This window comes from Myodes glareolus, chromosome 26 (genome assembly GCF_982192425.1).
Source record: "Myodes glareolus chromosome 26, mMyoGla1.1, whole genome shotgun sequence".
NCBI classification, from domain to species: domain Eukaryota; kingdom Metazoa; phylum Chordata; class Mammalia; order Rodentia; family Cricetidae; genus Myodes; species Myodes glareolus.
The window spans coordinates 14,377,762-14,401,641 of record NC_142051.1 but is presented as its reverse complement, the minus strand read 5'-3'; the positions used below and the strand labels follow the sequence as shown (position 1 = coordinate 14,401,641).

General features: G+C 42.4%; 2 pseudogenes; one reads left to right on the top strand and one right to left on the bottom strand.

Moving 5' to 3' along the window:
* Positions 1-1,412: 1,412 nt before the first annotated feature.
* LOC148117759 (homer protein homolog 3 pseudogene) lies at positions 1,413-1,929 on the bottom strand (annotated as a pseudogene).
* A 1,863-nt stretch (positions 1,930-3,792) lies between these two features.
* On the top strand, positions 3,793-4,463 carry LOC125389758 (large ribosomal subunit protein uL13 pseudogene; annotated as a pseudogene).
* The last annotated feature ends 19,417 nt before the right edge of the window (positions 4,464-23,880 follow it).

Genomic DNA, 23,880 nt, shown 5'->3' with positions numbered 1-23,880 from the left:
ATGAAGTTCCCTGAGGTTTGGCATGGAGTTGACGCAGATGTCCCATTTACAGCCAAGCACTCGCAGTCCATTCGTCTTGTCACTCTGTGTAGTAATGCATCCTTGCATTAACCACTACCAATTGAGAAGCTCTCTGACCAAAGTTGAGAGCAGTACCAATCTACAAATATTTGGGAAGCATTTGATAACTTAGTCATTTAGACAAACAGCATCACCCAAAATTCTCCCATAAGGCCTATGACTTACCTAGGCTGTGAGTTTTGACCGTGTTTACAGCATCATCCATACATTTCCTCTTGTGAAGAAGACTATCTAGAGAACAATTGATTAATCCCATAAATACTCTTGCCACTATTGCACCAAATGAACACATCTGCCAGCCAGGTCAATATTGCACAATGCAGGGATCATCCTGGATAATACCATTAATGCCTTATTTTCCTCCCATCAGCCTCCATAGAACCTTCCAGAATTATAAAAGTTGACGCCACTCAAGATGTCAGCATTTTAAAAATATTTTATTTTTCCTTTGTTTTTTAAAAAACTCTTATACTAACTGAAATAATAAAGTGTGCATCATCTGTATGTATGCCTCAAGGGTTTGATGCTTCATCTTATGGCCGATTTGTCGTTCCAAGATGACTTTTTTTATTCTTTATAGAATTAGGTGAAAGCACAGAGTTGGATTCAGATACACCTAATTCCAATATGAGTATATGCCAATTACTTGAATTTATTCAGTATAAGTGTCCTCTTCTAAAAAAGTGAAATAATCCACAAAGATTCTCTTGACTTTAAAATATATAGCATCTACACCAATTTTTTATTATTTAATATCTATAATGTGGTTTGTTATGGAGAATTAAGATATTATGGTATTTGGAAAAACATATCATAAATGTACCAGAAAATGTTTTCAAGACTCTTGCCCGCTTAAGTCAAATATGCACCACTTTTGAATACTATCCGTAGGCAGTAACATTCGAACCATTCTGAGCGCTAATGTGCCCATCAGACAGATGGGTGGGACCAGGCGCAAGTCTGAAGCTGAGGAGCTAAGGCTCATTTGGAAGGTTGCCCAGACCTGGAGCATAGCCAGGACAGCTGCCCAGAGAGGCTGCCCCATGATACAGAAGCTGCTGCTGACAGCCCTGCTCTGACTTAGCAGCTGGGCCCCTCTGTCCAGGCCCAGATGCATGACATCTGTTCCATTCAGAGCTGGGTTCCTATAATAAGAAAAAAAAAACTCTTTTGTGTAGTAGTCTGTTTCTTTAAACTGCTCATGTGAGATGCTTAAAGACTTAATTCCTGCATATATCAAAGGACCAGAGTAGGAGGAGAGCCAGATATGGGGCTCCTGTTTCTAATCTTTTTTTTTTAAAGTAATAATACTTTTTATTAAAAAAATTGAGAGCTGGAGAGATGGTTCAGAGGTTAAGAGCACCACCTGCTTTTCCAAAGGTCCTGAGTTCAATTCCAGCAACCACATGGTGGCTCACAGCCATCTGTAATGAGGTCTGGTGCCCTCTTCTGGCCTGCTTCTGGGTCAGCTGCTGTTCAGAGGCAAAGCCTAGGCCATAGACAGTGTTGGCTCGACTGTCTGCCCACTGCCCAAACTTCTGAGAGGTTTTGGTGAAGGTCATGTTGGGGGTGACTGTGCTGTTGATGATAGCCTTGGCACCCCCGATGCTGATGATGCGGTACACATTTCGGGTGGCATCGTAGAAATAGGACACAGTGAGTGAGTGCTTGCCCGCCGGGATCCAATCCCGCTTGGTAGTACGGTCGATCTGGAAGACGTGAGCCCGGGTGCTGAAGATTGGCTGTTCCCTGGCTGTGGACATTGGCCAGGCTAAGCTGGATGGCATCTAAGGGGCACCTAGAGAGGTGACAGGAACCACTAGTTTGGTCTCCTGCGTCGCCGCCGCCGCTGCCTTAGGCCCGCGCTCTCCGCGCACCCCGCACCACCCGCGCCTTTGTCTCCTGATTCTAATCTTATCATTTGGGAGGCAGTGACTCCCGGGCCAGCCTGAGCTGTGGCTGTGGATGGGGATGAGGAACAGTGGCAGCTCCTCAGGGGTTTCTTGCAAGGAGAAATATGTCTGCCAAGGTACTAGGAGTGAAAGATCTTGAGAAGGGAACCCTCTCACTCAGCTAGCCTCTCCCTTCCCCCGAATCCCTCCTCTCAGTGCACAGAAGTTCTTTCCTCTGCCTAGATAAATCTAAGCCCAGCAGAACTAAGGGACAAGATGGTCTTTCAGAAATCAGGATGGTAAGGCCACTAACACTGTGATACTGGCTGTCTTCCAAGTATCCGTGTACACGTGCATGTACACATTCATGGGCACAAGCATCTGAAAGAGAAGCAATACCTCTTAAATATTATACTATACTATGATCCGATAAATTGGGGAAATACGAAGTTTTAAAAGGTCAAGAGTTTTTCTTTAAAGCTTAACTTCTTGAAGATTTTTATAAACATATTTGGGATGTGTCTCTTCAAGAAAGATGGAGCATTCTATTTTTCTGAATGACTGCCCATCTCTCTCTCTCTCTCTCTCTCTCTCTCTCTCTCTCTCTCTCTCTCTTTCTCTCATGTGTATGTGTATTCCTCAGGGTATATGTCAGAGAACAACTGTTAGGTTCTCTTCTGCCACCTTGTAGGATCTGGGAATCAAATTCAGGGTTTCAGGTCTGTGCATAGTGCGATACTCAGTCACTTCACTAACCTTACTTTGTCCCCCTTGCCCTTTTTGAGGTAAGACTGAGGGTGTTAGTGTTGGAAAATAGTCCCCTGCTTCTGTCTTCTCTGGATTAGATACTGGCATTTTGTCTTTGACCATACTTACATGCAATATTTGATTGACTGGTGGTCCATGGACCATCTCTCTTCTGTCAAAGCCCTTTCAGCTCAGAAGCTCTGGGCTTATGGAGATTCCAAGTGAATTCAAAGGTGTTTTATTCCAAGCCCAAGGTCCTAGGATGAGGCTGGAGTGAAAGTGCAGAGAAGGGCCATTTAAGGATTGAATAGTTAACTGAAAATCTACCAAAAAATCCATTTGGAGAAGTTGATGGACTTCAATAGTTTCAAATCTGATCTCTCTGCTTAGAAGAAAGCTTCTAGAAGGTTTGCTTTCTCACCACATCTGTGGTACAAAGTAACCACTCATAGGAGAGGAGGTGAGAGAGAAAGAAAAACAGACTGTTCGGAGATCAAAGAGTAACTAACATTAAGCTTTAGAATTGAAACTTTCCTAGTCAATTTGGGCTATGTTGTGTAGCAATTTATTCTGCGATAAAACATTTGATTTTGGATGGAAGCTTCTTAAGACCTCGATGTTCTAGAGTCCAGTGAAACATTCCTTCTTGAAGGAATGCTCACTAAAACTCAGGCAGTAAACAACACAAAGGCTTCCAGAAGTCCCTGAAACTGACTGTATTCACTAGTCCCTTCTTTCCCCAAACTTATTGAGCAGTAAGGACTGTTGAGACTAGCCCTGAGACTCCAGCTGCCTGGAAGTGGCAGAGACCAGGGGAGCTACTTGAAAAGACCTGCAGGCTTTGCAGTCAGCCAGGATTCCGACTTCCATGAGCTTCATCCACCATGGGGTGGGATTTGTTGATGTGATGTCTTTGAGTCTTTTCTGTTTCTCTAAGTAACCCTCACCAATACTCCTTTAAGTAAATCCTAGAAAATTTACTGGATGTTGGACTTCGATGATACCCTCGGTTCCCTATTTGGGATGAAAAGATACTCGTTTAAGTCTCCCTAGAAATAGTGTAATAAAAAAGACTGTTATAGTCCCAGGGGGCTGTCGAAGATGGCGGAGGGGCAGGTTCTGGTGTTGGACGGCCGAGGCCATCTTCTGGGTCGCCTGGCTGCCATTGTGGCCAAGCAGGTACTGCTGTGCTGGAAGGTGGTCGTTGTTCGTTGTAAGGACATCAACATTTCCGGAAATTTCTACAGAAACAAGTTGAAGTATCTGGCCTTTCTCCGGAAGCGGATGAACACCAACCCCTCCCGAGGCCCCTACCATTTCCGAGCCCCAGCCGCATTTTTTGACGCACTGTGCGAGGCATGCTGCCCCACAAGACCAAGCGAGGCCAGGCTGCTCTGGAACGCCTCAAGGTGTTGGATGGGATCCCTCCACCCTATGACAAGAAAAAGCGGATGGTGGTCCCCGCTGCCCTCAAGGTTGTGCGGCTGAAGCTTACCAGGAAGTTTGCTTACCTGGGGCGTCTGGCTCATGAGGTCGGGTGGAAGTACCAGGCAGTAACAGCCACTCTGGAGGAGAAACGGAAGGAAAAGGCCAAGATTCACTATCGGAAGAAGCAGCTCTTGAGGCCACGGAAACAGGCAGAAAAGAACGTGGAGAAGAAAATCTGCAAGTTCACAGAGGTCCTCAAGACCAACGGACTCCTTGTGTGAGCCCAATGAAGACTATTTGTGCCAAAAAAAAAAAGACTGCTATAACAAAAATAAAGTGGGTGGTTTATAAGCAAAAGAAATTGATTTTGTATCTGTCCTGAAGGCTGGAAATCCACGCTCAAATTGAGGGTACATTCTGTGTCTGGTGAGGGGCTGCTACTTGGTTCATATGTGGCTGTCTGTTCTCTGTCTTCATGTGGTAGCCAGGGAAAGTTTGCTCTCTAGAACTGGTTTTACAAGGGTATTAATTCAATTCACAAGGGCTCTACCCTCACGAACTAATCATTTCTTAAATGTCTTGTCTTTTAATATCATTACCTTGAAGACTGAGATTTTAAAATATGCTGACCAGGGCAGTTTCCTTCTTCAGTGGGCAGCAGTTAATACAGACTCATAACTGTCAAAGGGATGAGAATTGTTGAAGGCTCAGCCAGAAACAGGGCATCTGCATCACTCCCTCCAAGTCTGGCAGAAAAAAACACTGTGGGCGACGGGACCGAGGAGAGGGAGGAGTGTTGCAGAATGCCATCTTCCGCATCACTTCCGCGGAGGAAATGAGACAACGGATTTCTGACCAGAAGTCAGCAGGGGCTCCTCAGAGGAGCCAGTGCAGACGACCTGGTTCGGAGCTCTTTGATGGGCTTTGAGAAAGAGACCTCAGAGTCAGGAACAGAACCTTAAAGGAAGTGACTCACCATCCGGAGAAAGAGAAACTGAATTGTAAAGCCGCATAACTGGATAAAAAATAAAAAATAAAAAACTTTTAAAAAGTGGTTCCTTCCTTAAGCACTTGTCCTGCCCTAGGGCATACCCAGCCTCTGTCACCTGTGGCTTGCCCTGAGGGTCTTTGAAGACCAGAGTCAGGAAAGGGTGGGTACATGTGCGATCTAAACACCTTAAAGCCACCTACACCTACATACTCCAATTTCCTGTAGCTCTCGTTCAACTTGTTTCTTCTATGTGTGTTCAGAGAAAGGGTGGGGAACAAGAGCCAGCCCTTCAGGCTCCCTCTTACTTTCCCTCAGATTTTATGTTTCTTAATAGTAAAATGATGAAATAAGAGATTCTTTGCAGTTCGTTTGCTTCTAATAATGTTCTAATAATGATATCAACTAGTGACTACTATTTGAAAGTAACTTCCATTAACCCTCATTAAAACAATCACTTAAATGGTTATTGTGTTCAACAGATGAACTAAATGAAAGTCTTTTATCAGATTTTTTTCCCCCTCCTACAAATTTGAGTCCAGAAAGAAATGTTAGGCTGATGTGCTGTTGAAGACCAGCAGGTGGCAGCCGACATCCATTTCCAAGAGCACAATGACCCAGTTTTTACTTCCCAGGTTGATGGCCTAAACCAGAGTAGATTCTTTCCAGCAGCACATAGACAAGTGTGTTTATCTAATTTGAATAACTTACTGGAGGCGACAAATTTGCAGCAAAGTTGACAACTGAAGGGATTTTTTTTCTTAAATAGATCATATTTAATTCAGGATTGAACAGGATTTCAAAGGTAAGGGCGCACCGAAAGGGCTGCCTAAATAAAAGAATGCCAAGAGAGAACATTCTAAGATAGTAATTGCTGCATAGATCTGGGGAAAATCAAGTGGGTTACACTGCCAAGGGAAAAAGTGTCAACTCTAAGATGACATGGTACCAGCTGGATAGAGGGAACTCAGTGCCTTGTTTCTGGATCTGAATTTGGTGGAAATATCCAGTTATCTTGAAAGTATTTCAAACTTACAGAGGTTGTAACTCTATGTCTGTCATTATAATTTATGAATATTAATAACTTGCTTTATCTAATTTTCCCCCTGAACTTTCTGAGAATATTTTGTAGATATTATGTCCCTTTACCATCCAGCTTAAAACAAGTATAGTGATTTTCATAGCTATTTCATAGCTAAATTATAATTAAGGAAAATCAGGGATTTTCATAATGATGCAATATTGCTATCTAACTCTAACTTGCAGGTTTAATTCAATCTTACTTTCTGGGCCAGGGACACGGATCACTGACTAAAGGGGTGCCTTGGCAAGCATGAGGTCTGAAGTTTGGATACCTAGCATCCTTGTAAAACAGCTTGGGGACACTTCTATGCCTGCAATCCTCTTGAGTGGGGGTGGAGACAGTCAGAACCTTGGACCTAACAGGATAACCATCTCAATCCAGATGGTGAGCTCTGGGTTCAGTGAGAGCTTGTCAAAAGTAAAGAAAAGAAGTCAGAGAAGCAACTGAGGAAGACATCTCAACATTAAGCCCTGTCCAGACACTCACAAACTGGCAAGCACCATCCTACAAACATCGTACACATGAAAACACCGCACACACATGCACAAAAACTTCACCTTCCTGATTGTGTTCAGAATCGTGTATTATATACAGTTCTCATTTCTCTTGTCTTTTTGAGTCTGTAATTGTTCTTTAGTCTTTTTTTTACTTTTCATGACATCAGAATTGACGGTTTTGAAGAACGTGATGTGGTGTTGTGGAGTGTCCTTCAGTTTGATTCCTCCATAGTTTATGTAATCAGATTTGGACAGATGGTTGCTGTGTGTGTATCTGCCTCAGTGCACAGCACCAAGAAGAACATGGGAAGGCTCTGCTCTCTGTGGAATCTTGTAGTCATGCACACACCCTTTCTTTCTCACCTATAAATGTATGGCTTTTCTTTTAAAATAATGGAGCGCTTTTAAATATTTTAAAGCATTCCATTCCTTATCAAACTTTCAACTTACAACTACTATTTGGGAGATTTTGTATGTTCAATGAGGAATCATTAAAAGTTGAGCTTATTGGGATAAAGTTAGAACTATGCTTAGAAATAACACCATGAAGGAGGAGGGGAAGGAGACAAGAAAGAAGGCAGGGAGGGAAGGAGGGAGAGAGGGAGCCTCTTGAACCTCTAGCTCCTATACATTGTCTTTCATTCTGCCTGAATCCCTGATACTGGGTTCAGGCAAGCTTTGAACCTCTAGTCTAACACATAAAATCAGTAGATCATGTAGAAGGGAGCGGTGGGTTGCTTCCTGCCACCCGCCTCCCAGCTAGCTTTACCCCTGAAATAATTACACGGAAACTGTATTCTTTTAAACACTGCTTGGCCCATTATCTGTAGCCTCTTATTAGCTAACTCTTACATATTGATCTAACCCATTTCTAATAATCTGTGTAGCACCACGAGGTAGTGGCTTACCAGGAGGATTCTAACCTGCAGCTGTCTCGGAGAGGAGAGTCATGGTGACTGCCTCTTTGTCTTCTTCCTCCCAGCATTCTGTTCTGTCTACTCCACCTATCTAAGCTGCTGTCCTATCAAAAGCCAAGGCAGTTTCTTTATTAACCAATGAAAATAACATGACCTTTCTCCATCAAGATCAGGTAAGAATGTCAATCTTCTTCCAGCTGAGGGCACCCTGTCTCTCATTAGGGATTTTGATGTTTTCCTTAGGCAAATCACAATCTGCACAATCACATGCACTGAGAACTATAGCCCTGGCTTTGATTTGGGGACAGAACAAGGGTGATGAAGCTCAGGCTACCTGCACAGCCTCTCTCCCAGGTGTTGCGCTGAACATTCCTTCATGGGAATCTTAAGATTCCCATCACACAGATGAAGATCAAGTTCAGCTCCAGCAGTCTCAGTGGATAGCCAGGGTGTGACCCCAGATGTCTCCACCTGGGACCATCATTTCTGCTGCTCTGAAGCACTTCGAAGTCCATCACAACCATCTCACAACTGGCATAATCACGTGTGCCTACCCATTTCCCATGACCCTTGTCCCTTGTAGAGGACAACCCAAGCACAGAGGTCCACGCTGAACCTCTGAGAAGCTGGAGTTCAATCTCTTTGACCTTTCCTTTTCTCCCTCAGTTGCAGAAACCGCACCCACCCTTTCAGAAATCAAACCACCTAGAGCTACTTTTTTTACTCTACGTTCTACTGGTTATCGGTAGTTGTGTGGAACTCTAAGGCCATTTCTGAGAACTCTCAGTCTCAGCAGTAATGCTCCCCTCTTCCCCCCCTGGGAACCAAGGACCTAACAATTGCTCACACACGTACTGAAATGTTGGGAACTTTCCATCATCTCCCTGAGTCCTTGTGAATGTTCTCAAATAGAATTCAGTTATTGAATAGGGGCAAGATAAGGCTTAGGTGTTGACTCTGTGACTGATGTTTTGACTTAGGCCCTGGGAAAGGGGCAAAGTGACCCTCAGATGTTTTCCTTTACCTCATCTGATCTGGCAACCACTCTCCAGCCAATTATTGGTAATAGCCCTTTTGAATAAGCCAATCATAATAGTTAAAGAACAACCCCCAGACACCCCTTCCTTCTGTGGTTTTCCCCTTTAAAAATAGCCTGTACTGGCCATTCGGGGTCTTTTCCAGCCTCCCGAATGCTGGAAGACCCTGTCATGGCAGAATTAATAAAATCCTCATGCTTTTACATCAGCTGTGCTGGTGAGAGACAGTCTCAGGGGGCGACTCCTACTTCTTGGTGATTGGACTTGAGGGTTCAGCAGTTGGAAGTGTGGACTCTGCTCTTGTCCCTTTTCTCTTTGCTTGTCTGTCTGCCCCCCATTTCTGGTGTGTGATCCAGCTGTACTAAACTCTGTTCTGTCAGCTGCCTCCCACCGCCTCCCACCGTGACTAAGCCTGTCTGGGGCAGGATCCTCCTCCACCTGGAAACGTTGTTTCACTCTTCAGTTCAAATTGTCTCTCTCTTCTATCTGTCGTCTCTGCCACAATTACTACCATGCCATCCAGCCCGGAGGGGTGGCAGGGGCCAGGGTGGGAGGGTCCCTCTTTCTGACCTGACTGCGTGCTGGCAGTATATGCTGGGGAAGTCTCCTATCGACTTCATGTATGAAAGAATGTGTGAATGGTGTGGTCACACGGATGTGATCCTGACTATTTTACATGTATGTTTTGTGTGCCCTATATGTCTGTCTTGCTATCTGAATCCATTTAAAATTTGCACAATTGTTCTAAGAGACACGTGGATTCTCAGTGCCTTGCAACAGGTGGGCAGGTGCCATCTTGGCTAAGGACAGGTCAAATGACCTCACTGCCATTTTTGATAGGGACGACCATGTGACCAGCCACCCCTGCACTACCACTCAGCCCAGATGGTAACTGGGACTGAGACAGGGAGGATCTGTAGACTCAAGCAGTTCTGCCCCTAACCAAGCACCACAACAGTCTACCCCATGGAAGGATCCTACCCACTTGTAACAGCTCTCTCCCATCTGTAACAAATCTTTGCCTTCTCCTCAGTGCCCACAGCTGGGTCTGCAACATGGGAATCAGAAAAGCCAAGCCTCACTCTGACTATCCACACGACTCTGTGTGTGTGTGTGTGTGTGTGTGTGTGTGTGTGTGTGTGTATACAACTTAAATTCAGCTGCTGTAGGTGTGCATTCAGCTATAATTCAGAAAAATGCTTTAAACAGCCATAATGGTTTCTTAATCCCAATGAGCTCTGTTCATTATATCTCCTTCTAGACTAAGTAAGCAATAAGTCTCAAATATTGTAAATTGGTATTTACTTTTAAATGGTGATAAATATATGGTTATATTTGTTACAACATATTGTCTATGTGATTCAACTCTGCTTTAAAATATATTCTACAAAGTAATAAAAATTTAAGGTTATAAAGATCTATTTCAGATTAACAAAAGTTAACCTAGAGATTTGTTGTAACCTGTTCTTCACTACTGATAGTTTTTACTGTTAAGCTTCTATTGCAAAAGGTTTTTTCTTTTTTTAATTCTTTGTCCTTTGCAAATATAAATCTCACCTGCTAAATTAAAGCCAGTTACAGTCAAGCTGGAGGACTCTGGGTAAACTGTTCCTCTACAATCTCTCAGCTTGGATCCAGCTCTTCAGGTAGATCCTATATTGTAGTAAAGATTCATATATACTCAACAGACAGGCCTCAAATGCTCAGAGATCTAGGGAATATAATTTTTAAAAGGCTTTTTTTTTTTTATAACAGAGAGACAGGTTAGCTCCTGGCAGCAACCATTTTCCTATTTTCTCCAAAGAAGATGAATGGGCACAGAAAAACTTCCATCTGTAACTCTCTTCATCAAATGAAAGCACTAGCCACTGAGCAAAACTGCCTTTTATCTAAACTGCTTCAAAGATCTCTCCAGACAGTGGACAACAGGACACTGGAATCGACTACCTTATTGCCACAGGGAAGGTAGACTGGTCTTCCTATAAACTCCTAATCCACAGGATCTTCTAAAGTCTGTTAGGTTCCACACTGCCAGTCATAAGACAGATGTTGCCCTGAGACCTGCCCTTAAACACCATGGAGGATCCTGGGGTGGCTGTCTAGGTAGCCAATAAAGTTAGTTCTCTGCCATTTTTAAATCAATAACTCAGGTAAAATTTTATTCTTCTCAAGATCTCTGATACAGTTTGATGGCTAGAAAGTTTGCCAGTTTAAAAGGGACCACCTCACAAAACAGACTTCAGCATAACTTCATACCATGTTTAAACAAAAGGTGTTTTAGGATGCAAAGCTCAAGATGTGAGGATCTAAATGTTTTAGGGTCTAAGAAGGTGTTTTAAGGTGTGTTCATGCAAGTTATTAAGGTGTGTACCTGCAAGTTATAAAGGTCTGAGGATAAGAACAATAAGAATGTTTCAGGGTACAAGAAAGTGACTTAAGGCATTAAAATTATGAAGGTCTGAGGATAAAAGGCCAAAGTGATGAAAAAGGCAAGTGATTTGAGATGTTTGAAAGAATAATACACGTTCCAGGGTTTTCTCTTTCATTATGCTATAGTCGTATTCGGACACCAAGGGTCCATAGTCTTAACATTAACCAATAAAATTTTGATAAGCCATTAACCTAGTTCTGGCAGAGTACTCCCACTATCATAACTGAAAGACCAAGATTCTAAATCCTCTTTGGTCGTTTTCTAACTATAAACCTAAAAAATACTTTTCATTATGCAAAAATACTTGTCACAGTCATTTCTGACGTGAGTATACTGCCTTTGTACAAAACAAATTTCAGCACAGATTATAAACAGTAAAAATGCTAATGTGTCTAAAACTTAAGTTCTCACAAAAGAATTCTTGTAAGTTCCAGGTGCCGACTTGGTGGATTCACCTCTAACAGGTTGGGTCACCCCTCCCAAAATTACCAGGTCCTAAAAGCACAAGTCTCCCCAACTTCCCCTGGTCCTGACACCTCCCCCTCAATCACCAGGACCTGAAGAAAAACATTTATCGCCCCTAAACTTAATCTTGTCCTCAGCTCTGCCAGCACCTTGCCACCTCCAAGAGACACCGGACAGTTCCACAGAGACTGGACAGCAATGAAGCAATCAGCCACCCCAGGACTTGGCAGCACCCTAACTGTCTCAAGTCCCCTCACGCCCCAAATTAGCAAGAGACAGTCTCGAGAACTCGACGCCCTCATCCTCTTAACCTGCCATGCCTGACTCCTCACCTTTTTAATAAAGAGAAAGGAAGGAATGTTAGTATCCAGGCACACCTTGACCCTGCCCGGTGGAAGCTGGCACCGTCTGCATATGGCAAGTAGTTCCCTGACCTTAAAAGTTCCTTTAAGAGACAAGCTCCGCCCACTCCCGATCTCTCTCTCTCTCTCTCTCTCTCTCTCTCTCTCTCTCTCTCTCCTCTTTCCCTGTCTCTCTGTCTTTCCCATTCTCTCTTCCTTTCTCATTCCTTTTATCTCATATAAAGGCCACACTCAAGCTCTCTCTGCATGACGTATTCTGTCACCCACTGCGGTCCTCACTCGACCCTCCAAGGTCTGACTCCTGCCACAGCTTAACAGCAAGGAAACCAGGGTCCATTTGTTTCTTTCTGAATATCCAGCTCTCCGTCTGGCAAGCAATACCCTCCTATAGGCACCCCACAAAAGAGCAAACTCATGAGATGGAAGTCTATTTTCAGTTCTGATACTAAGTGAAATTTACTGCTAATGTAAATGGCTCTGTTGCTATGAGGTCCAGTTCCCCATAGGTAAATGGAGAAAGCAATAGTTGGCATATTAGAATCAGATCGGCCTAGATCTGGCTCCTGCCTTCCACATTTCCTAATTATGTGACTGTGGACATTTTGTTTTATTTTCCTGAACCTGTTTCCTCGGTTATTGAGTGGGTGAATTGTAATATTTAATGTCTTGTTTGACTCTGTAAAGATTCCGTATGATAATAAACATGAGCCCCTCAGCCAGAGCTCAACACAAAGTAAACACTCTGAAAGCAAATTAGTAGCTGTATATGGGTGAAATAATCTAAGGAATACTCTTTAAATCACAATTATTCTGCCTTAAACAGGAATAACACAGCGGGTATGCAGAGATCTTACTCTGCTTTCTACTTTGAACTTGGCACACTGAAATATATCTGAGAGCATCTCCCCCAGTTGAACCATAACTTGCTACAACAACCCTTTACCCAGGTCCAGGGTGACCCAGGAAGGATCCACGCACTCTCAGACTCGCATTCATCATGCAGAATAGACCAGTTCTCAGTTACAATTCCTCCTCCCAAGACACCCCAGCACTGCCACCACACACACACACACACACACACACACACACACACACACACACACCCCACATCACAAGCGTGCACATACACCTATACACGCAAGCACACACATGTGTAATTTCTCTAAAATCAAACGAATGCCACTGTTGATTCGTGGTCAGAAGCCTCTTTCCGTTTTCCCTTCTCCCAAGGGAAATCTCACCCTCTATGACACCCTGCCCCCACTTTGCAGGCCTGCAGGGGTTCAGGACCCCTCTGCTCCTGCCCTTCTCTATTGGCTTGGTAATTGTATTCTCCACCTCCCAGTGTCATGCTAATACAAGCTCCTGGCACAGCTGCCCAGATTAAATTAGAACGCAAACCAGCAGGCTGACTAATTCTATTTTCTGAGTTAGAATTGTCTTCCCCAACCTTTGGGCTACTGGACCAATAAAGAGTAAATGAGCACTACCAATATTTGCCGAGGATATTTGCCTCTTCTTGCATGGGTGGCATTGTCTTCCCAGCCAACTGGCCCCCTTGAATTAGATAGGACAAGATGAGAAAAAATAGTTTTCCTTAAAGATCCTCAGTCCCAACCACACTCCTGCTGGTGGTCAGTTCAGCAGCGCCAAGGGAGGATGACGGCAGATGTGTCCTTGAGAGCAAGCCTCTACCACCACCTGAACATGTCTTTTCTTGCCAAGCACAGTCTTTCTGTCACACACCTGTGCCCCCTTTCCTGCAGTAATCATTGTACAGGAGACTGGGTTTAGAGCCTTGCACTAATGGAAAAGGTGCTCGACTACCGAGTCACATTTTCCATACTTGCTTAACTTTTTATTTGGAAACAGGGTCTTATTGGGTTGCTCAGGCTAGCTTGAATGCATTCTGTATTGTGTGAAGGTAGCTAATCCGACCTCAGATTCCCTAGTAGCTGGGTTTACAGGCATAGGCCACCAAGCCTTGGGGCGTACTCTTCTATCTCACATGAAAAAAAAAATGTTAGCGTGCTTACAAACCATTTTCAGGAACTGCTTCCCAGTTTATGCCTTTCCTTACCTATGGCTGGACGATAACAGCTACCCTTCTTTTTTTAAAATTAATCTTTAATAAAGAGTAAAAATATCCATCAATATTTGTTACACGAATATTTATCTTGTGCTTTTACAGTATGGTATCTATCAAGAAGGGGACAGAAAATGTAAAGTCATAATTCTTGTTTTGAAGAAGGCCTTAGCCATTAGGCATGGTGGCAAATGGATTTGGAGGGAAGAGGCAGGAGAATTGGGAGTTCAAGGCCGATTTTGGCTCTATATCTGGTTCGAGGTCAACCTGAGCTGTACGAAACACTGTCGCACAAGAACAAAGTCAGAGAAGTCAGGCTTTAAATGTGTGAAATAGTGCATGTGAATTGATTTCATAAAATACGTGTAAAGGGCACTGTAGGCAGAAGAGGCATGCTTATTGAAAAGGGGACTTTAAGTAAATTTTTGAAAATCATTCAGAAGACCAATAAAATGAGAACAAGCATTCTGGACCAGGAGAATAAAGATGAAGACATGAAAGGCATGGTTGTTCGCATTCAGGCACTTGCTCTGGCTTGTCTTTGAGGACCTGACAGGATGTACTCAGGCCAGACCAGGGTCCTGTGGCCACTGTGTCACTGTGCATCCTGTGTGCATGCACTGTGACACCCTTTAAGAGACAAGCTCTGTTCCCTCTCTTTTTCTGTAGCTCCTCTGAAGAGGTAGGCAGGCGTTTGTACCCCCGCCCATCTCTGGCTGGTGAGGGTTCTCTCTTTCTCTTTTCTCTTCTTTCTCTCTCTCTCTCTTTCTCCCTCTCTCTCTCTCTCTCTTTCTCTCTCTCTCTGCCACTCTCTTCTCTTCTGCTGTTTCTGTCTCCAGAGGAGGGTCCCTCCTCTCCCCCCTTTTCCACTCCCTTTCCCCCAATTAAAAATAATCCTCCATGTGAGCTCTGTTGCATGGCATCTTTCTCTTGCTGGAAGTTCTTTAAATTGCAACAACAATTTCATGACTTGCAAGCATGGAAAATATGAGGAAACTATCCAAAGGTGAGGGTGGTTTTAATATTTAGTTTTTGAGAATTTCATACAATATTTATTAATCATATTCATGCCCTTCCCCATCTCCTCCCAGATCCTTCCCCATCCTCCAACCCTCTTAGCTTCATGTTTTTTCTCCCTCTTAAGATAAATGAATATATAGATAGAGAAATAGATAGATAGATAGATAGATAGATAGATAGATAGATAGATAGATAGGTAGGTAGGTAGGTAGATAGATAAAAACAAAAGCACACAGACCAAACCAAACCAAAAAACCATAAATTGATCAAATCTTGAGCAGAGCACTTGTCCTGGAGTGTGGTTGATATACCCATCATCGACCCCTTTAAGGAAACTGATTTTCCTGTTACAGAATGTATAAGTTGCAAATGCCTTCTTGGCTAAGGGTGGGAGAGAGGAGTTTTGAAGAGTAAAATGATGCTTTATTTATAGAACTCAATGGACCCAAACTTCTTAGCTGAGGGGACGGGTCTTTTCCTTATAATTCAGAATTGCCTAAATCATGGCTTTTTCAAAATATGCCTGTAATATTCCTTCCACAAATAACTGCCCTGTTATAATGTGACTATTCTCTTTGTACATAAAAAAAATAACTTAAGACTTTCAAAGAATTAAAAAGGGAAATTCTGACAGTAGAATTACTTAAAAATCATCAAATCTTTGCCCAGATTATTGGTGTTAACTTTCACAATCAGTGAACTCCTTTGCTACCTGGTTCTTTCATACATCAATTCAGCATATATTTTTCTCTACATTGTATCAATTACTACTCTAAAGATAACACAGTATTGAGAAGAAGAAAGATCATTTTGCTTGAAGATATCTGGTATCTAATTAAAAAATGGATTCATGCTTATATACATGTGTGTGTGTGTGCGTATGTGTGTTTGTATGAAACAATTAAAAAGTTGTCATGAATTTGAATGATAACAGAGGAAGAGTGGGTTGGAGAGAGGAAAGGGATGGGGTGGTGTAGGAGGTTCTTCTGTCTATGTGTTGCTTTCATTGGTTGAATAAAGAAAGTGCCTTGGCCTTTTGATAGAGCAGCACTTAGGTAGGTGGAATAGACAGAACTGAATGCTGGGAAGAAGGACAGAGTAGCAGAATGCCATGGATCTCCTGCCTGGGACAGACGCTGGTTAGAATCTTGCCGATAAGCCACAGTCACGTGGTGATATACATTAATGGAAATGGGTTAAACTAATATGTAAGAGTTAGCCAATAAGATGTAAGAGCTAGTGGGCCAGGCAGTGTTTAAACGAATACAGTTTCTGTGTGATTATTTCGGGTGTAAGCTAGCCAGGTGCCGGGATGAAACAAAGGAACCTGCTCCCTACAACAGAGGGCCCACGCTCTGTACTACAATGTGGGAAATGATGTAATTATATTAAAATCTCAGAAAATAAAAACATATATTATTTTTTAAAAGTGCGTGCAATGTGACCAAAGAACTAAGGCACAGCAAAGTTGCCTAGGCTACATTAACAAAACATTGAACTCCTGGTTTCATATGAACTGTATGCTAAAATCAAGCATCAAGCTGTCAGCCTGCCATGACCACACCTTCTGTTAAGCCTATAGAGAACTCCATGGTTGCCTCTTCCTAGCTCCTGTGCAGGGTTCACAGTAAGCACAAGAGACTTGGGAGGCTAGGAAGATGCCTTAGTGGGTACGCCTGCTTGCTGTACAGAATATATAGCAAGTTTTGCACCTGCATTTGAATTCCAAGCACATATAGAAGCTGATCACATGATTGTGCTATACTAGTATTGAAAGCCCATCAAGAGAAAACTCTTTCCTTCTTCTAGCCAAGAAAGCAAACTCTCTGGCCTGGGTGGAGACCTAGTATTCCAGTTCGGCAGGTCAATGACCTGGATAAAGGACCCATTCCTAAGGAAAGCTGAACTACTTCTGAGACAGTGCGTTCACCTTAAGCCCTGCTAAAGAGATGGGACTAATAAGTATTCCTTTAATTAGATAATGTTCTTTTCCCTCCCAGAACTCCTACCAGCTAGCACAATCCCATAGGCTTCTGTAGTGTCGTGTCTACCCACTTTTGTTGTGTCTATGTTTCAAGGTCTTGACTAAGAAAGGCACAAATTTTCCTTTTCTTTTCTGTATCTTTCTTTTAGATGCAGGTGAGAACCTAAGTGTACTTTTGCTTATCTATCAGGGGGTGCTTTGCACCTTCTCTAAAGTCCCACTCTCCATCATGTAGCTCCCTGCCAATCATATCACTAACCTCCAGTCAGCTTATCTCAAATGGTATGAATTCTTTCTGCTTCCCTTCTCCATTTCCTTCCTATTTGTGACTGCTGATATCTACAGCCAGCTTATCCTGGGGTTTTTCTTTCAAGCTCTAAAAAAATTGTTTGTGAGCTTCTCTTTCAGTCTACTCTTAACTTCTTTTGCTAATGAAACTAAGCACTAGAAGAGGGACCTCAATTATCCAGTACCATCTTAGGGATGTGCTGGAACTCATCCAGTTTTCTGTGATACACGGATGTCTGTAACCACAGATTTTAGAGGAAAAAAAAAAGCAAAAGACAAGGGATTTCCTGGAGTTGCTAGTCGTGACCAGCTTTAGTTGTAGTGAAAGATTTTGTCTCAACAAGTAAGCTGGAGAGTAATAGAGCAAGATAGCCAATGTTATCCCCCAACTTCTCCACTAATACACAGGTATTAGTTCTCCCTGTTGACCAATCACCACATTTTATCCAAATGGAAGCCAAGTGTTATTTTGTTATCTCCAAATAATCACTCAGAGGTTTACATTAATTATTAATGCTCGACCAATAGCCCAGGTTTTATATTTAAATCAACCCTTATTTCTATCTATGTTTTGCTACATGGGTCAAGGCTTGCTACCTCATTTTCTACACTTCCTGCTTGTTCAACAGCTGGCTGGCATCTCTTCCGACTCTGCCCCTCCTCATCTGAGTTCTTGGTTGGATTGTTCCACCTAACCTTTTCTTGCCTGGCTATTGGTTAAACAGCTTTTATTATTAACCAATGACAGAAATGCATATTTACAGTATACAGAAAGATTTCCCCACAGCAGGATTTTGGTTTGGATAAGTAAATGGAAAGTCACATTGAAGAAATCAGATAACAATGCAGTATCACTTTAAATTTAACTTTCTAGATTTATTTATTTCATGTACTTAATAATATGTGCCAAGACCAAAGTGTAGTGATCAGAGGACAGCTTTTGGGAGCTGGTTCTCTCATTCCACTATATGGGTTCCAGGGATTGACAATCAAATAAGGTTGTCAGTCTTGGCAGCAAGTACCTCTCCCTGCTGAGCCATCTTCCTGGCTTTAAATTCATGTCTACAAAATTATATCTTCCCATATACCAAATAGTTTCAGCCACAGAAACAGAAGCAGCAATCTAAATTTCTGAAAAAAATCAGGATTTCATATATTTTGTGGTCATAATCACAATTTATTTCATAATCAGAAAGGAAATATGATAGGTAGGCAGCTGGTAATATTTTCCATTTATGTTTTAATGGAAAAATATAAATACTGCTTATTTTTAATATCAATGAACTACCACAGGACAATTTAAATAGTCTTTTAATCAAAATATCTGGATTTTTTGAAATTAATGAGATGATCAAATATTCTTTAAGTATGAATGGATATTAAGGGGTTAGAAGGAGACTAAGGAAAAAACTCTTGTAATAGAATTCTTGTCTAACATGCACAAAGCCCTGGACACAATCCCCAACACATCAGAAATTTGGTGTATGATATACATCTATATATATACACTTGGAAGGAAGGTGTAAGAAGATCTAAAGTATCCCGTAACCATAGATGCACCATGGGAATGCAGTTCAGCTCAATGTTAATTGATAACTAACTCAAGGTGGTTCTGGAGTTCTTAAAGGTAAGGATAATTAACTTGCAATTCCAGAAAAAAAATAGCTAAAATGATAATGCAGAAGAAGACATTTCTATGGAAGTAATGACACGAGGAAAGCACATGAAAAGGCCTCAAGTCATAAGGGAAAAACAAATTATCAAGTATTTAGATTACTCATTTAAGACTAATCACATGCCCCTCATACCAGGTACAGGCTGAAGTGCAAGTAGCACCCTGGGTTCATATATAAATGGTTTTATCTGATGTTTAGAGAACACGTGTGAAATTTAATTTTCTGTTTTTTTATCTAAATAATGCCATGTAATTGCAAAAGAACTTAGTACCACCACTTCTTGTTTTGTTTTTCATGGCAGGATTTCTCTATGTAACAGCCCTGGCTGTCCTGAAACTCCTTTTGTAGACCAGGCAGTCCTTGAACTCACTGAGATCCACCTGCCTCTGCCTCCCGAGTGTTGGGTTTAAAGGTGTGTGCCATTACCAACCTGCTCTACCTCCACTTTTTACTAGGTCCAAAATGATTCGAGCTGTTGTCATGAGAGCTCTGCAAAAGTTTGGGAAATGCCACTGCTTTGGCAGTGTGGACTCTGATAAGACAGCACATGTAGGAAACTACTTTCTATTGCAGAGCGTTCACTGTAGAGAGAGGTATCATCACATAAAAAGGGTGTGTGCCCTCTGCAGAGGAAATGAACCAATGAGCCTCTGCTTTCCAAATGCTGGGATTAAAGGCCTGCATTACTACGCCCAGCTCTGGGTTTTAAAACTTCCATTGGATTTTAGTCACTAGTAAAATCTATTTAGGGATGCAGAGAAATTGAATATGCACATAATTTGGCTGTAAATCGTGATCGCAAGAGATGAGACAGGGGAAGTGTGTGTATATGGCATAAAACCATTGCTGACTGAAGAAACAGCCGGATGCCCTGAGGCATGGACAGGGTTTCTGAAGACTGCTAAGGAAGCTAGAAGTGATCCTGAAGCAAGTGTACAAGTCAGGCTAGGTCAAAGGGCACATCAGAATACCTGCATGGAGGGGGACAGGATGTGTAGTTTGCTAGTCATTGTAAAAGCATTATATGTTACTCTGATTAAACAAAAAGTCATTAGAAAATTTTGAGCATAAAGGAGAACTAAATGTTATTCTTTTTTTTTTTTTCTAAATGTTATTCTTAAAGATGACAGGATCAACGAAGGGAAGTCGTCAGGGAGCTGGTGGAAGAAAACAGATAGTATTTGGGATCATCCCTCATGTGTTTTGGTTCCAGAATCTACTGCTGACTGAAGTTACTCCTTTAAAATGTAATATCAGAGCTGGTTCACTTCACCAGAGTCTCAGAATGCCTATCCTGGGGGCAAAAAGAGGGGCTAGGACAATGATGATTCTGTGTTTTTGCCCCTCCCCATTCCCCCACCCAACCCTATACCCCTGGCGAACAAATTATGAACTGTTCTATCTAATTCAGAAACGTGGTATGGAAACTCTGACTGTTTATACCTCTGGTGTCAATGAAACTTAATCACTCCAGCAATGCGGGGGGGTGTCTTTGGATGGATACTGGAGCAAAGGAAACAAAGCAACATGCAAGCCTACTGCAGAGAAGAGACAAGAGCAATGATGGACCCTGACTGCGGCAGGGATGCAGACAGCCGAGAGCAGGGCAGAGACAGGACCAATGGTGGACCCTGACTGCGGCAGGGATGCAGACAGCCGAGAGCATGGCAGAGACAGGACCAATGGTGGACCCTGACTGCGGCAGGGATGCAGACAGCCGAGAGCAGGGCAGAGACAGGACCAATGGTGGACCCTGACTGTGACAGGGATGCAGACAGCCCCATGCTGTCACCCTCAGCAGTCTGAGAACTTAATCTTTCAGGTACCTAAACTCAGGAGAAACCATATACTTGACTTGGATGCAGAAAGGAATTCCAGGTTGAACCAGGGTGGAGCAGAATCGGGATTTATTTTAATTTATTGTATTTTGTTTCATTTTTATGTAAACAGGCACTCAAGGAAAGAACAATAAAACACACATAAAATGGCGTTCAAGGAGAAAATGCAGCCTAAGAACACGGATGTGAGCTTCTCAGAGATGTCATTGTCCGTCAGAAGGCTTTAGAAATGGATATTAAAAATGAGAGAGAAATGTCCAAAGAGAAGAACAAGGCATGCCCAAGTGAGGGCACAATACTCTCAAGCGAGAGTCATAATTACATGCCATAGGTGCCACATTAGAGCATTAGTGTTTCTCAAATCACCTGTTGAAGGGTTGCTAAGGAAACTTTCCCCCTATTGTTTCTATCTTTTTAATTAAGTGAGATTGTAGGATGCCTAAGGGCTGGAGAGATGGCTCAGCAGTTAAGAACACTGCCTGCTCTTCCAAAGGTCCTGAGTTCAATTCTCAGCAACCACATGGTGGCTCACAGTCATCTGTAATGAGATCTGGTGCCCTCTTGAGAAAGAGACCCGGTCAGTCATCCTTGCCAACTTAAACCATGAAACCCAATATGGACAAGTTCAACAGAATCGGTATATACCGGCTGCCTTTGCATGCTTCAGCATTGCCAGGGCATACATTTTAAATTTCATTTCATAGTTGGGGAGATGCCTTGGATGAGATTATAATTAGGTAAAGTAAAATTAGAAGCCACTAGGATTACATAGGGGAATTAAGACATATATTTTACTGTAAACGGGGGTGTCTGGACTAGAAAATTCCAGGCTTTCAGCTGAGAGGGGAGAAAGACCTGAAGCAAATGTGCACTGTTTGGGGATTATCAACTCTGAGCTGGAGAGATTCTTCAACCAAACCATGGAACGAAGGTCATCTCTGTCCCATAATTTCCCCTGCCCTTCTATCCTGCCTCAAAGTCACCTTTGGGTGTAACTTTATTCAAGCTTACTGTATATTTTGCCCTTTATTTTTTGCCCTTCAAAAGACTCAGATTTTCTGAATAAAACATAAGTAGTAGATATATAGAATGCTTTGCTACCCAGCACAATTCCAAACACTTAAAATCTTAAATGCTACCACTATTATGCCGCACTTTTCTTAGAAAAAAATGCCAGTGAATTTTGACACCGGTTGGATATGATAGAACAAGGAGATAGACTGACTTTCCTCAACTCCCACAACCCCCACAGAACTCCTCCCACCCCCACACAGCACACATACCAAAATGAACACCAAAAATAACTTTTGTTTTTAACATTAAATAAATGTCTCCCTGTAAGCTGACTTATACATGGTATGTAAAATAGGTTACTGTGGAGCTTAAAGATAAAAGATGTATATACACATCCACTTCACATTTGGTGCTGAGTTTGTGGGATAAAATCAAAGGCCATGACGTTTCAAAGCAGAGCCTAAACCCCAGTTCCTGACCCGTAAATCACTATGTGCTCACTCCTAGTACAACTTCTTCTGAACTGAAATTGTTCATATATGTGCATAGCCATCGGGAGACAATGGAGGTCTTTGTTAACTGGGGCGTTTGCTATTTCACTCCTGTATGTGTCCTCATGGATTTGAATAAATAATCCTTGGTAAATAGGATATAATTTTAGATTATCTGCCGACCCAGATTTTCTGCACCATTGCTCCCTTCTGCTAGTGTGCCTAATCCTGAGTTTACTGATAACTCAATGCACTGTCTCTTCTTAATTGCATCGTACAAGTCATCCTTGCAGGCCAGAAAAGGCAAAGTAACTTCACTGAGCTGCAAGTTCACAGACTTCTACAATTTCGAAGGTTTCTTAAGGAGATAAACAGAATCAAGTTGGGTAAGGGTGGCAGAAAGTAGGGCAAAGATGGGACAAAGTCTGGAAGGGAAAGTTTACTTAGAATCTGCTCACAAAGAAGGAGCTGGGGGGTGGTGGTGGTGGGGCCGGGGGAGGGTGCTGCAGGCCAGGGAGGACGTGATAAAAGGCTGACAGATGGAGGGCTCCCTTTGAGGGCTCTCTGCGGACCAGTCATTGCAAAAAACCACACAATGTCCAGAAGTAAATCAAATTGGGGAACATGTGCAGTAAAGGAAGAAGAAAGAAGGGAGGGGCCTAATGGGGACACAGAGATGCCCTTAAGCCTCAAGGTAGTTGTCGGGGGTATTTAGGAAATTGTCATTCTGCAACAATGGAGAAGTGAGGGACTGAGGAGGACAGGGAAAGACTAAGGTTCAGTATCCTCAGGCCTCAGGGAATTTAGTTACCGATCTAATTCATTCTCGAAACTCTAAGCACAATTAAATTATTCATTCTGCAGACATATAACAGCAGGCCCTGGGAGCATTGCCCTATGAGCTATAAACCTCGAATTCTAGTCATGTTATTTTGAAATCAAGTCTTGCTAAGTTGCCCAAACTCTTAGGTAGGTGGTCAGATTATTGTCATGCTCGCAGACTCTTAGATATAGGCCCTGCCCTTGTGAACAGCAACACGATTTTAATGAATAAATAAACACCATGATTACCCTCCTTAGAATTTGCAATACTGTGTGTAAGAGGAGGAATCATCCCAAATGATTGTTGAAACAGCACAGGATAGGACCTGATGTAGGAGCAAGATTTGGTTGGAGGCATTAAGATGCTGCTTCCTCCTGGGGAAACATGGCTACTTTATAGGTGAATTACCTATTTACTGATTTATGTTCCTTAATTTACTCTATCACATCATTTTTGGCCAAACAAACAAACAAACAAACAAAAAACCATGACTTTTTTTTTTAAGATTTATTTACTATAAATGTATAGAGTGTTCTGCATGTGGTTGCTAGGAGTTGAACTCAGGACTTCTGGAAGAGGAGCCAGTGATCTTAACTTTTGAACCATCTCTCAGGATGGCATTCTTAACAACTTAAAAAATTATATGTTTAAAAAAATCCCTGCATCATTATGCACTAAATAAAAGGACATAAGGAAGTTAATCTAAGTGGGCCTGTCAATAATCTGGACTG